This window comes from Geotrypetes seraphini, chromosome 1 (genome assembly GCF_902459505.1).
Source record: "Geotrypetes seraphini chromosome 1, aGeoSer1.1, whole genome shotgun sequence".
NCBI lineage: Eukaryota > Metazoa > Chordata > Amphibia > Gymnophiona > Dermophiidae > Geotrypetes > Geotrypetes seraphini.
In genome coordinates, this window is record NC_047084.1 from 472,483,289 (window position 1) to 472,496,588 (window position 13,300).

Sequence of the window (13,300 nt, forward strand, 5' to 3'; positions counted from 1 at the left end):
CATTATACTTGTTTTGCCTCAGGGGTTCAAAAAACATATACAGTGGTACCTTGGTTTGCGAGTAACCTGGTTTGCAAGTGTTTTGCAAGACGAGCAAAACACTCAGCAAACTTTTGACTTGCAAACCGAGCACTGCCCTGATCAACGAGCACTTACAGTCCAGGAAGCGCCGCTTCGGGGGATCCCTCTTCCATCTTCCGGCCAGCCTTCTACATCGGGTGCCTTCTGCAGGTTGGAGGACCTCTGTCTGGGCCTGTGTGGCCGGGTGCTGTCCCACCTGTGCGTTGCATGTGACGCGCACAGCATCAATTATCGGCATTGTGCGTGTCATGCACGGCATGCAGGTGGGGCGGCGCTCGGCTGCGTGGGCTTGGGTGGGGGCTCTCCAGCATGCGGAGGGCACCCGACGTGGAGGGCTGGCCAGCGGATGGAGGAGGCATCCCTCTGAAGTGGCACTGCGAGGTTCTCTGGCAGCTGGCATCCCCCCCGAAGCGGCACTGTGAAGTTCTCCGGCGGCTGGCATGCCCCCCCCCCCCCCCGAAGTTGCACTGTGAGGTTCTCCGGCGGCTGGCATGCCCCCCCCCCCCCTCCCCGAAGCAGCACTATGGGGTTCTTCTTCAAATGACCGATGGAGGAGGCAGATGGAGGAGACGGCGTTGCAGCACCCGGCACCCGACAGGTATAGACCCCGGGTTCTAGAACGAATCGTTGCTGTTGCCACTATTTTCTATGGGGAACTTTGTTTTGATAAATGAGCATTTTGGATTACGAGCATGCTCCTGGAACGGATTATGCTCGTAATCCAAGATACCACTGTATAGATTTTTCAAGCAGCAAAGAAGATAAAGGGGCTCATAATAAAAATTTTAAAAAGTCCAAAAAGTGGCCTAAATCGGTACTTGTACGATCAAAAAGCCAGATTGTCCAAGTACCAATAATCAAAGCTGGTTTTAGACGTATCTAAAACCAGCTTAGGCCATTCCCCTGCCTCTAAACACCAAGAGCAAAAAGAGCCATTTTTAGAGGAGGGGAAAGGGCGGGAGGTAGGCCGACTTAGACTTAGTCGTACAGCAAGTATAACCAAAACCTTTAACAGGTTGCCTAGTTGGAACTTATACGTTTTGACTTAGACCAAGTCAAAACAGGTATAAGTTCCAAAAAGGGGCCGCTGAGCTGATCGCGGCTGCCACGATCAGCTCAGCAGCCCCGGAAACTTGCCCAACCACCACCACAACGATCGCAGCAGGAGAGATGCCTCATCTCCCCTGCTGTGATCACGATCCTCCCCCCTGAACTGCTGCTTGATGTATAAATACCAGCAGGACACATGGGCTGGGTTGGCCATAAGTCAAGGGGGGGGGTGGGAGCGTGATCAAGGGGTTCAGGCGGTGATCGGGGGTTGGGGGGCCGATCAGGGGTTCAGGGGGCGTTTGTGTGGGGGTGCCGTGGGCAGGAGGGGTTGGGCTCGCTCTTATCTGTATTTTAGGGGTGGGTGGGGCATCACCATGGGCAGGTGGGGTTGGGCTCCCTCCTGCCCGTATTTTAAGGGGGGTGGAGTGGGTCACGGGGCTTGCGCCTCAGCAATAGGGGTTGGGCTCCCTCCTGCCGGTATTGGTTTGGGGGTAGGGGGTGGATTGTGATTGCGGCAGGAGAGATTGGGCATCTCTCCTGCCATGGGTTGCGGCAGTTCAGGGGGGGGGGGCGATCACCGCAGGGAAGATGAGCCATCTCTCCTGCCGCGATCGTTGCAGGGGGAGGGTGGATTCTATAACCAGTGTTGTTTTTGACAGACGCCGGTTACAGAAATCAGCTTTTAAGTGAAGGTTGCCTAAAAGGTCTTGTTTTGTGTGTTTGGGACTTAGGCTAGTTTTTGGTTGATAATTTGTTCTAAGGTTAGACATAGTGGTGGTCTGGGCATTTAAACTGCTGAACGTGAGGTAGGCCATTCTCAAAAAAATCCTCATTTGGGACGTTTTTTTTTTTGAGAATGGACATTTTCCCTGCTGCTAATTTCAAAGTTTAGGGCCTTAGGCCAAAAGGGGACTTAGATGGTTTTTTTTATTATTGTTATGCCCCTCAAATTATCTGGCCTCATCAAGCAGCAAATTCTTTACCCCTAATCTTTGTTTAAAAAATTGTTTTCTGTCCTGCATTTTGGGGTTTTTTTTTTTGCAAAGATTAGGGGTAAAGAATTTGCTGCTGGATGAGGCCAAATAATTTATTTTCATTACTACTTGAAAGATTTATACATGTTTTGGGTCTAATTGATGTGTTACAATAAAGATCTATTTGAAGATTCAAAAAACCTTGTCCAGCATATTGTATCCAGTAATTTGGGGGTTGATTGATCCCATGATTTATCCCCGCTCTTTTGAACTTGCAAAAATTGGACTACCATGGAATGTGCTACAGTATCACGTGGTAGTTTTTGAATGTATGCGCTAACCACACCCTATATAATTTTAGTATTTTTCTGAAAACTTGGCTTTTCTCCAAAATGTAACTACTCCCTCCCTCTCCTTTATTCTAAGTCCCCTCTTTCTTTCCTGTTCACCAAGCCCTTCTTCTTCCAATTGGAGTTCCTTTCTTTTTTTAATTCCTGTAAACCGTGTCGAGCTCCATTTCCGTGGGGATGACGCGGTATATAAACTTAAGGTTTAATTTAGTTTAGTTTAGAGAGCATCAGGTCAAAGAGTGGGCATTCCCGCACTAATCAGTTAGCACATGAATAATGCAGCCAGTGGCATAGTAAGGGGAGGGCGGGGGGCCGGTACGCCCCGGGCGTCATGTAGGTGGTGACACTGGCACCCCTCCTCCCCGCCTCTTCCCACTCCTACCCATACACATGCTCCCCTTCCCCCATACTCTAGGTGTTCACCACCGCAGGCAACAATTTTAACATGCCCCTCGCGACCGCATCATCTCTCCCGCTGACATCACTTCCGGGTGCCACACCTAAGAAGTGGCATCAGCAGGAAAGATGACGGGGTTGCGAGGAGCACATTGAAGTTCTTGTTGCTCGTGGTGGTGAACAACTAGAGGTAGAGGGGAAAGGGGCTCGTGTGCGTCAGGGGGGATCGGGTGAGGAGTGGAGAGGCAGAGATGAGGGCGGGGAGGGGCGCCACCTCACTACACCACTGAATGCAGCAATCCTTACCACCTACAAAATAGATGGTGATAAGTACTGCTGCTGTAATTTTTAAAAAATGGCCACATGCTAACAGTCACAAAACAAGAATGGATAGAAACCTGAAAATAGTGAATAGCAAATGCACAAAAACAGGTTTCAACACACAACTATAGTTATGTAAACAAGAGGAAAAGAGCTCAGATGCCTGGGCCACGTAGAATAGAGATTCACAAGGTGGTCCAAAACAGGACAGGATCTCAATCATTGGTCAAAAACCTCTTGTACCTGATTGAAAAAACTATTTAAATCTAGTGCGTTATACACTTAATCACTTTTTACTACAATCAGCTTCTTAGATGCACTTATCTTAACTGTTGATAAGAGCCCGACAGGGCCTGTTTCGCCGGGATTTTGGCTTTGTCGGGGGACTTATTTTTGAAAAATGCATTCAGTTCATTTTTTGATATGCTATAACATCCCACCCACCTCCCGCCCTAACCACTCTGCAAAAATCGCTCCATTTCACTCTGGACACACAGCAGTAGTCAGAGGCCTAAAATGCCTCTAAATACATCTAAAAACCTGTTCTGAAATTATTGGCACTTGGATGACCTGCCTTTTAGGTTGTCCAAGTGCCGATTTGGGCGGGTTTTTAGATGTATTTCTGTTTCATTTATAAACCTCATAGTGTGTCAGTTAATAAGGAGTTTAACAAACGTAAAAGATTCAACCTCCAACAATAATCTATCTTCGGAATGCAAAGGCCATGAAGGATCATATTGACAAAACAATGAAATATAACCACTGAATATCTTATAAATAAGGTGTAACACTTTGAAATCTATTCTTGCAGGTTAATGCAGATTAAATCAAGTTAGGGAAAGGGATTGGGACTTGTATACTGCCTTTTTGTACTTTTACATACAGGTACTTCAAGCATTTTCCCTGTCTGTCCTGGTGGGCTCACAATCTATCTAGTGTACCTGGGGGCAGTGGATGATTAAGTGACTTGCCCGGGGTCACAGGAAGCAGTGCAGGGTTTGAACCCACAACCGCAGGGTGCTGACGCTGTAGCTCTAACCACTGCGCCATATTCTCCTAGGATGCCCTATATCTTTTAAGGCATACTAACAAGCCAAATGCAAACTAATGAATGCAATATCCTATTTTGTTCCATTGTGTCTGGCGGGCCCCATAGACTGCACTGATGCTGAGAACAAATGACATAAATGAGGATCCAGCTCTTTCCTCAGCCATGGTCAGTTATTTTGTTTAAAGTTACATGAGCCAAAATGACCTCATCCATCTCATTTTATCATTAGTTTAAAAAAAAAAAAAAAAACATATCACTGGTATTTACTATACAGTAATGCCCCTTCACTCAGGTTTGCTTGAATGTGCAAACTAATTTCATGGCTTTCTAACATTTAATCTGATCTAAATCATGGACTTATACAGCATACCGAGTCATCCCTGTAAAACAGAGCGCGACTCGGTTTACAATGATTAAAGAAGGATAAATTATATCATTAAAACTTATCGGCTAAAAAACGCTGAAACAAAGTAGTTTTCAAGATTTTTGGAAAAACTTGAGGTGATAAATAGATATAGGAGAGCTGCGCTGCACACCCAAGTTTATTTATTTATTTTAAAAAGCATATACAGCATAATCTCGTTATAACGGACTTCAAGGGACCTGGAAAAACAGTCTGTTATATCCAGAGTTGCATTTTTTAAAAACTTTATTTAGGTCAACTTGAGACAACGTTCAATCAATGAACAACAGTCACTGCATAAGCATATCAGCAATATCAAGAACAAAACTTAGCAAAACATTGGTATGGCACGAAATGATTGCAAAACCAGAACACTAAAAGAGATTCTAAAGCGGTGGTTCCCAACCCTGTCCTGGAGGTCCACCAGGCCAATCGGGTTTTCAGGCTAGCCCTAATGAAAATGCATGGAGCAGATTTGCATACCTCTCACTTCCATTATATGCAAATCTCTCTCATGCATATTCATTAGGGCTAGCCTGAAAACCCGATTGGCCTGGTGGTCCTCCAGGACAGGGTTAGGAACCACTGTTCTAAAGCATTATGTCATACCATACTGGAAAGAAAAATACTCTTGTCATTTTCTTCTGGGCTGCATTTCGATACTATATCACCGGCATGCCATGCGCCTTGTAGGCGGAGCCTGCATGTCCATTATAGCCGAAGAAAATTACAGCTAAAAATGGCTCTCGGGACCAAAATAGTTGCCTGTTATATCCAAAAGTCTGTAATATGCGAGTCCGCTTTATTTGATGATTTTCTGAATGTTTATAATGGCGCTCAGCCGGGACCAGCGAACCTCGTCTGCTATAGGCGAGGTTCCATTATAAGTGAGTCCATTATAACAAGATTATGCTGTACAGCCTAAAAAACTAGGCAGTTTACAATCAACATACAAAATAATTAAAAACAATAAATCATCTATCTAACAAAAGCTGCTGCTACCCACACTGCTGAACACAGTCATATTATTCACATAAACGCATCAACAAATAACTGTGTCTTCAAGAGTTTTGGGGTTTTTTTTTGTTTTTTTTAAAGATATCTCTGGTCTTACATAAGTGCGACTGACCTGGCAATGTTTTCCACATTTTCATCCCTGCAACTGAAAATATAGAATTCCTAATTCTTGCTTGCATTACATTCCTCTCCCTCTCTGTATATAATCTCATGTTTATATTTATTTTATTGAAAGCTTCTATACCGCTACTAATGACTGGGGAGTCAATTCAGAGCGGTTTACATGAGCTTCTGTAACGGTGTTATGATACATGCTTTAGTAATGGTGTTAATTTACAGAGTTTGAGTGTTTCTGTGTTAGTTATCCCTACATGAGCTTCAGATAGTGTTCTTTGGGATGTTTTGGTGCTTTTGGGTATCATGGTATGGTGCTTTTACATATCCTTTATTGAGTATACCGTATTTACATATTTACCATATATATACATTCATCCTACATATTTATACCATAATACATTCATTTTATGTATATACATTATAATTCTAGTTTTTGTGTTTCATTTATCATATACTCAGCTTTGTGTGTTTTCCTGTGTTCACTCTGTTGTGTTCCAAGTGAAGGAAGATAGTTCGTATATTAGCTGAAATAGGATGCTGAGCTCAGTTGATCTTATATATCCTATCCTATGTTCTTATGTGCATATGTACCATGTCTTACGTCTTAAAATATTACATTCAGCCCAATAGTTTTGCTCTTAGGGGCCTTTTATCAAATGGCATAAGCAGTCAATGTGAGAATTAGCATGCCTTGATAGCATGTAGCCATGATAACAGTTAACACAGCAGCTTGACACATGGAGAGCAATTTTATAACAGTGTTCCTATGTGGCATCTTTTAATAATTATATCGTTAGTTAATGTTTTATTGTGTTTGTCCTGTCAAAACATGTTTAGTACTTTCAATGTATATGCATGTAATTTTGTAAACCGCATAGTTTTTAAGCGGTATATAAATTTTTAAAGAAATTCTATAAAGAAATTAGATGCCTACTTTTCTTTATAGAATACTAGCATAACCAGATATACATCACATGCACCTGTGTGGTTGAATACGAGCACTTACACCAGCCATAAAGCTCAGTCACCACTTGTGTGTGTTCAACAGTACGAATTAAATAGATTCAGTAGATAGTATCATTGTATATACATATAGGTGGGCTACAGGGGTTAGCACGTCGGACATTTCATCATGCACTAACCCCCACAGCAAGCCAAAATACTAATGCCTCATCCACGGAGGCGTTAGCGGCTAGCGCGGCAGGCGATTTAACGCGCGGTATTCCGCGCATTAAACCCCTACCGTGCCTTGATAAAAGGACCCCATAGAGTTAAGCACAAGTGCTGACTTTCTACGGAGACTGCCTGAGGTCAATATTAGGCCTATGGAGTTTTGAGTGATGAACTTTCTATCGCAGCTTGAGAATTAGATAGGGAATTTGGACCTTTGCCACAATCATTACACTGCATTGTCAACCTCACTGCTCTCAGATCTTCTAATCTACAAGGGTTCAAATAGGCAGTGGCATACTTAGTATATGTGATACCCGGGGCCCATCATTTTTTGACCCCCCCCCCCCATCTGTATGAAAAACATGATTTTTAGTAACAATTCACATGTCACACATGAATATCTAGGAAAAGGCAGCATCTTACATAAACCCATTGTAAAACTAAACAAGCCAGACTAGTACAGATCAATCCTACACAGTCAATCCTAACAGAAAACCATGTCTTTTCGAACACACAGAACACAGAAAACACCTTTGCCCAATATGTAATCACACACTAACTCCTCCCCCTTTTACAAAACTGTAGTGTGGTTTTTAGCCACGGTGGTAACAGCTCAGATGCCAACGCTAAAAAAACACTCTACAGTTTTGTAAATGGGGAGATAGAATAAAAATACGTAAACAAAGGTTAAACTGAAGCATCAAGAAACTGGACTCTGCATACAATGCAGCATCACAAAAACAGCAATGCATCTCACCTAAAGCAAAAAATAAATAAATAAATAGAATTTTTTTTCTATCTTGTCTTCTCTGGTTTCTGCTTTCCTCATCTTTTTGTCACTCTCTTCCTTTCATCCACTGTCTACCCTCTCACTGTCCCTTCTATATAGCATCTTCTCTCTTTCTATTCCCGTTCCAGAAACTTTATGCATCCCCCTTCCATTTCTCCCTTCACCCCTATTAGTCTGCCATCCATCTTCCTCCCTTCCCTCCTCCAATGGTCTGGCATCTCTCCTTTCCTCTTCTTCCCTTCCCTCTCCCACACCCACATGGTCTGGCATTTCACTCTCTCCTCTCCCTTCCCCTCACTTCCATCAGCATCTGCCCCCTTTCTCTCCCTCCAACCCAATTACATGCAGTATCCTTCCCCCTTATGTCTCTTTCCCTGCAATTCCATCAGCATCTGCCCCTTTCTCTCCTTCCACCATGCTTCCATACCACCCTGACCCCCGTTCTCACACTTCACCATGATTCCATACCAGCCTGACCCCCCTTTCTCACCCTTCACTATGATTCCATACCACCCTGACCCCCCTTTGTCACCCTTTACCATGATTCCATACCACCCTGACCCCCCCCCTTTGTCACCATCCACACCCTTCCATACCACCCTGACCCCCTTCATCACCCTCCACACCCTTCCATACCACCCTGACCCCTTTCTCACCCTTCACCATGATTCCATACTACTCTGATCCCCCTTTTTCACCCTTCACACCCTTCCATATCACCCTGACCCCCCTTTGTCACCCTCCACACGCTTCCATACCACCCTGACTCCCTTTGTAACCCTTTACTATGATTCCATACCACCCTGACCCCCCCCTTTGTCACCCTACACCATGATTCCATACCACCCTGACTCCCTTTCTCACCCTCCACACCCTTCCATGCCACCCTGACCTCCTTTCACCACCCTACTATGCTCCTTTCTTTCTCCATCCCAAAGATCCCGCGATGACTGCTTCTGCTCCGGATGGAAGAGGTAAGTGACGTCGGAGGGGGCTGGGCCGGCAGATGCAGTTAGTTGCGGCAAGATCCCTCGATGACTGCTGCTGCCGATCCACACACACACACACACAAACCTGACGTCTTTTACCTCTTCCGGAACAGAGGCAGTAGATGGCGCAGTCATCGCGGGACCTTTGTTCACTTCAGCGCGGCTGCCGACTCTGCTCTAAGTATGGCAGCCACGCTGAGGTGCCGTTTGGAGCAGCGCGGGAGGTTCCGGTACCAGCTGGCTGTGCACCCCCTTGGAGCGTGCACCCGGGGCGGACTGCCCCCCCCCCCACCTTGGTACGCCACTGCACATAGGGTCAACCCTCCAGGAAACGCTAAGTAAATGCAGGTTTGTCCTTTGCTGTTCAAGTCCAACATGTCTTTAGGGATGTACTGTGAGAGTAGCACTCCATCCACAGACCGTGTAGTAAGAATCTATAGGGAGTGCTCCTGAGATGGAAAAATGCAGCAGATGTTGAAAAACAGAGCACAGCAACATGAAATAATATAAAGCCTTTGTTACCCTTGCTCAGAAGAAAATCTATAGATTTCTCCCAAAGGCAACAACGAAAATAGAAAAGTGAGAGAGACTGGCAGAAATCTAATAAAAAAAAAGTAATGGAAGGCAGCTCACATAGTCATCTGGGAAAAGATATCTCCATTATCATTTTTGGCATGTGTACTGTGCACCTTTACTCAGTGTCCAAACTCGGAACACTACTTGGTGATCAATGATACAAAAGCTTTGTAGTATGGACATAAGGTGGCCTGGTATTATATCACAGTATTTTTCAGCAAGCTGCTATTATTTATTTCTATGAGCTGAGAAGCTTTTCGTTATCAATAACTGTACCAACACAAATAGTATTATACATCAGATTCAAAGTAACACAACAGCAGATAGTAGGTGCTGTTTATATGTAACAACACGCCTACATGATCTGTTGCCCTTGGTTTTGTCTATCCCGGGATAGGCCATTCCGGTTCTCAAGAGCCGGAGCCAGGTCAGGTTTTCAGGATATCCACAATAAATATGCATGAGATAGATTTGCATCTCAAGGATGCAGTGCATGCAAATCCATCTCGCACATATTCATTGTGGATATCCTGAAAACCTGACCTGGCTCCCATTGTGGATATCCTGAAAACCTGACCTGGCTCCGGCTCTCGAGGACCAGAATTGGCTACCCCTGGTCTATCCCATGTGTCTGTGTAGTACAGTGGTTCCCAAACCCTGTCCTGGGGGACCCCCAGCCAGTCGGGTTTTCAAGATATCCCTAATGAATATGCATGAGACAGATTTGCATACCTGTCACTTCCATTATATGCAGATCTCTCTCATGCATATTCATTAGAGATATCTTGAAAACCCGATTGGCTGGGGGTCCCCCAGGACAGGGTTTGGGAACCACTGGTGTACTATGTCATTCTTGTTTTCTAATGGTAAGCAGTTACAGGCAGCCATAGCCATCTCAGTGAAGAAATATTTTCTTGGGTTCTACGTGGGAACCTTACTTTCACAGGATTCAGGGCACAGTGTAGACTGGTGCTTCTCGACCCAGTTTTTAGGGTACACCCAGCCACGGTGTGGCTCAAGGAAATCTGCTGCTTGAGGCGAGGGATGAGCTGCCCCCCCCCCCCCCACACACACACACACACACACGCAGACACCAAGCATCCAAAATGGGGGTGAGGCTATGGCTAACCCAACTATTAGGCAAGACTGTCCAGCTGCGTATGGCAGCAACTTCTTAGAGGGTAGTAGCTTCAGTAACACAGTAAATGACAGCAGAGCCTCATGCACCACTCCTTTTAGGCTCAGGTCACCCATATTTAAAGCAAAACAATAGACCCTTCCAGAAAAACTCAAAGAACCATGTTTCTCATCACACTTACTTTAAGAACATAAAAATAGCCTTGCTCGATCAGACCAGTGGTACATCTAACCCAGTATCCCATCTTCATGGAGGCCAGTATAAGTCACAAGTACCTGGCAAAAATCCAGATAGTAGCAGCATTCTATGTCACCGATCTAAGGCAAGCAATGGCTTCTCCAATGTCCAACAGCAGCCTGTCTCAACTATGGACTTTTCCTCCAGGAACTTGGCCAAACCTGTTTTAAAACCAGCTACATTAATTACTCTTACCACATCTTCTGGCAACGCATTCCAGAGCTTAACTATTCTCTGAGTGAAAAAAATATTTCCTCCTATTGGTTTTAATATAAGATTGGTCCATGTTGGTCTATGTGCCTAAGGCCCCGCCACAATGCACAAGGAAGGGGCAGGCCCACCATTCCGAGGAAGGCAGGCCGGACGGAGGGAGGGCCCGGCCAGCCATCGATTAAGGATAGTGGGGGGAAGGTCTGGCAGAGTGTGGAGGGGGGATCGGGGGCTCGGTGAGGGGAAGGGGGTTCGGGGAGGGAGGTTGTCCAGCAGGTGGGTTGGGCACCCTCCTGCCAGTGAGCAGTGCGGGAGTTCAGGATTTCTGTCTGGCAGGAGGGCTTGGGCTCCCTCTTGCTGGTGAGCAGTGCGGGGGTTTGGAGTTTCTGTCCGGTAGGAGTGCTTGGGCTCCCTCCTGCCGGCGAGTGGTGTGGGGGTTCTGGGTTTTTGTCCGGCAGGAAGGCTTAGGCATCTCTCCTGCCAGTGAGCGGTGCGGGATTTTGGGGGTTCAGGTTGGCAGGAGAGATTGGGCATCTCTCCTGCCCGGGAGGTTAGGATGGATTGCAGCAGGAGAGATTAGGCATCTCTCCTGCTGCAATTGGTGCAGGGGGTACCGGTTGCCTGGGCTGCTGAGCTGATCGCGGCAGTCACGATCAGCTCAGCGGTCCGATTCAGAACTTAAATCGTCAAAACATACAAGTTCTGTCTGGCAACCTGTCAAATCTTTTTGGTTATGGCTGCCAGATGACTAACCACTTTCTTTTACTAAGGTGCGCTATGCTTTTTAGCGTGCGGTAAATATTAGCACATGCTAAACGCTAATGCGTGCATGTTATCCTATGGTTAGTGCACGCATTGATTTTAGCACACACTAAATGCACGTTAAAACGCTTAGCACATCTTAGTAAAAGAGGGCCTAGGTCGGCCTACCTCCCGCCCTACCCACTCCTCCAAAAACGCCCCTTTTTGCTCTAGGTAATGGAAAGGTACAGTAACAGGGTAAAGGCCTAAGCTGTAGAGAATGACACGGTGACAAAATTCATCACCGTTCCCGTCCCCGCGGATAACCGCGGGAAATAATCCCATGTCATTTTCTAGTGTCTATTTCAACCTCAGTCCTTCTATACCAGCATTCTTCAAAGCAAAGCTTGTGGGTCAGTGGTTGTGGCCATTCATACTCTGATTCTTCCCTCTCTCCTTAAAGAATGACATGAAGCTGTTTTCCCACGGTTATCCGCGGGGACGGGAATGGTGATGAATATTGTCACTGTGTCATTCTCTACTAAGCTGCTTTTATCTACGTCTATAACTAGTTTTGATTATCAGTTCTTGGACGATCTGTCTTTTTGATCGTCCAAGTACTGACTTAGGCCACTTTTAGTACTTTTTTTATTATTATGAGCCCCTTATTTTTTACCTGGGACAACAGAGAGCTGAGTGACCTGCCCAGAATCATAAGGAGCTGCATCAGGAATTGAACACAGTTCTCCTGGTGTTGAGACCGCATCACTAACCATTAGGCCAGTCCTCCATTACCCTGCTAAGGGCTGCCATTGGTGAATATTAGTACATGGCCCCTAAATTTATTTACATTTAGAAAAACGTAAATGACAACTTTGGTTTGCAAACCACGGTACGCCTTTTAATTTGAATCCCTAGATCTGAAGAGTAGCAGCTGCTTTGGCTGTTCTGGCTTCCTCAGATATCTGGCTTCCTTGCTTTGTGAATGTCATAGCCATATGAGCAGAGCATATGTAACATCTGAGACTAGAGCTGATGTTTGGCAAGCATCAAGACATTCCGGGATTCCTGGATATTATTGCTGCTCTGTTGCTGTTCTCTTCCATTAGGGATAAATGCGCATTTCAATACAAGGTAATTGAGGGTTTTTTAATAATTAAAAAAAGCAAGTAAGCTTAAGTACCGCAGCATGTCATTAACATTGTAAGTAATCAGTCCATCTAAACCTGTTCTGAGTATTAAGATATTAGTAAATGTTTGTATTCCATTTCCCTTGAAAATGTTTTGTTTAATTTGTGCTTAGTGTGTGACAATTACAGGTACCATCATTGCTCTATAACCATGTTCTACTGATAACGTAAGGAAAACCTCATGAGATTTGTGTGAAAGGACTTGTATCCCTTAGAAACATAGAAACATAGAAATAGACGGCAGATAAGGGCCACGGCCCATCAAGTCTGCCCACTCTAATGACCCTCCCTATTTATCTTTGCGGATAGATCCCACATGTCTATCCCATCTGGCCTTAAAATCTGGCACGCTGCTGGCCTCAATAACCTGGAGTGGAAGACTATTCCAGCGATCAACTACCCTTTCAGTGAAGAAGAACTTCCTAGTGTCACCGTGCAGTTTCCCGCCCCTGATTTTCCACGGATGCCTCCTTGTTGTCGCGGGACCCTTGAAAAA

At 45.2% G+C, this 13,300-nt stretch overlaps 1 protein-coding gene across 1 annotated transcript in view; it reads left to right on the forward strand.

Annotated features, from left to right (window-relative positions):
- Positions 1-13,300, forward strand: part of TRPM3 (transient receptor potential cation channel subfamily M member 3) — a 492,536-nt gene that overhangs the window by 200,236 nt on the left and 279,000 nt on the right. The window lies entirely within an intron of this gene.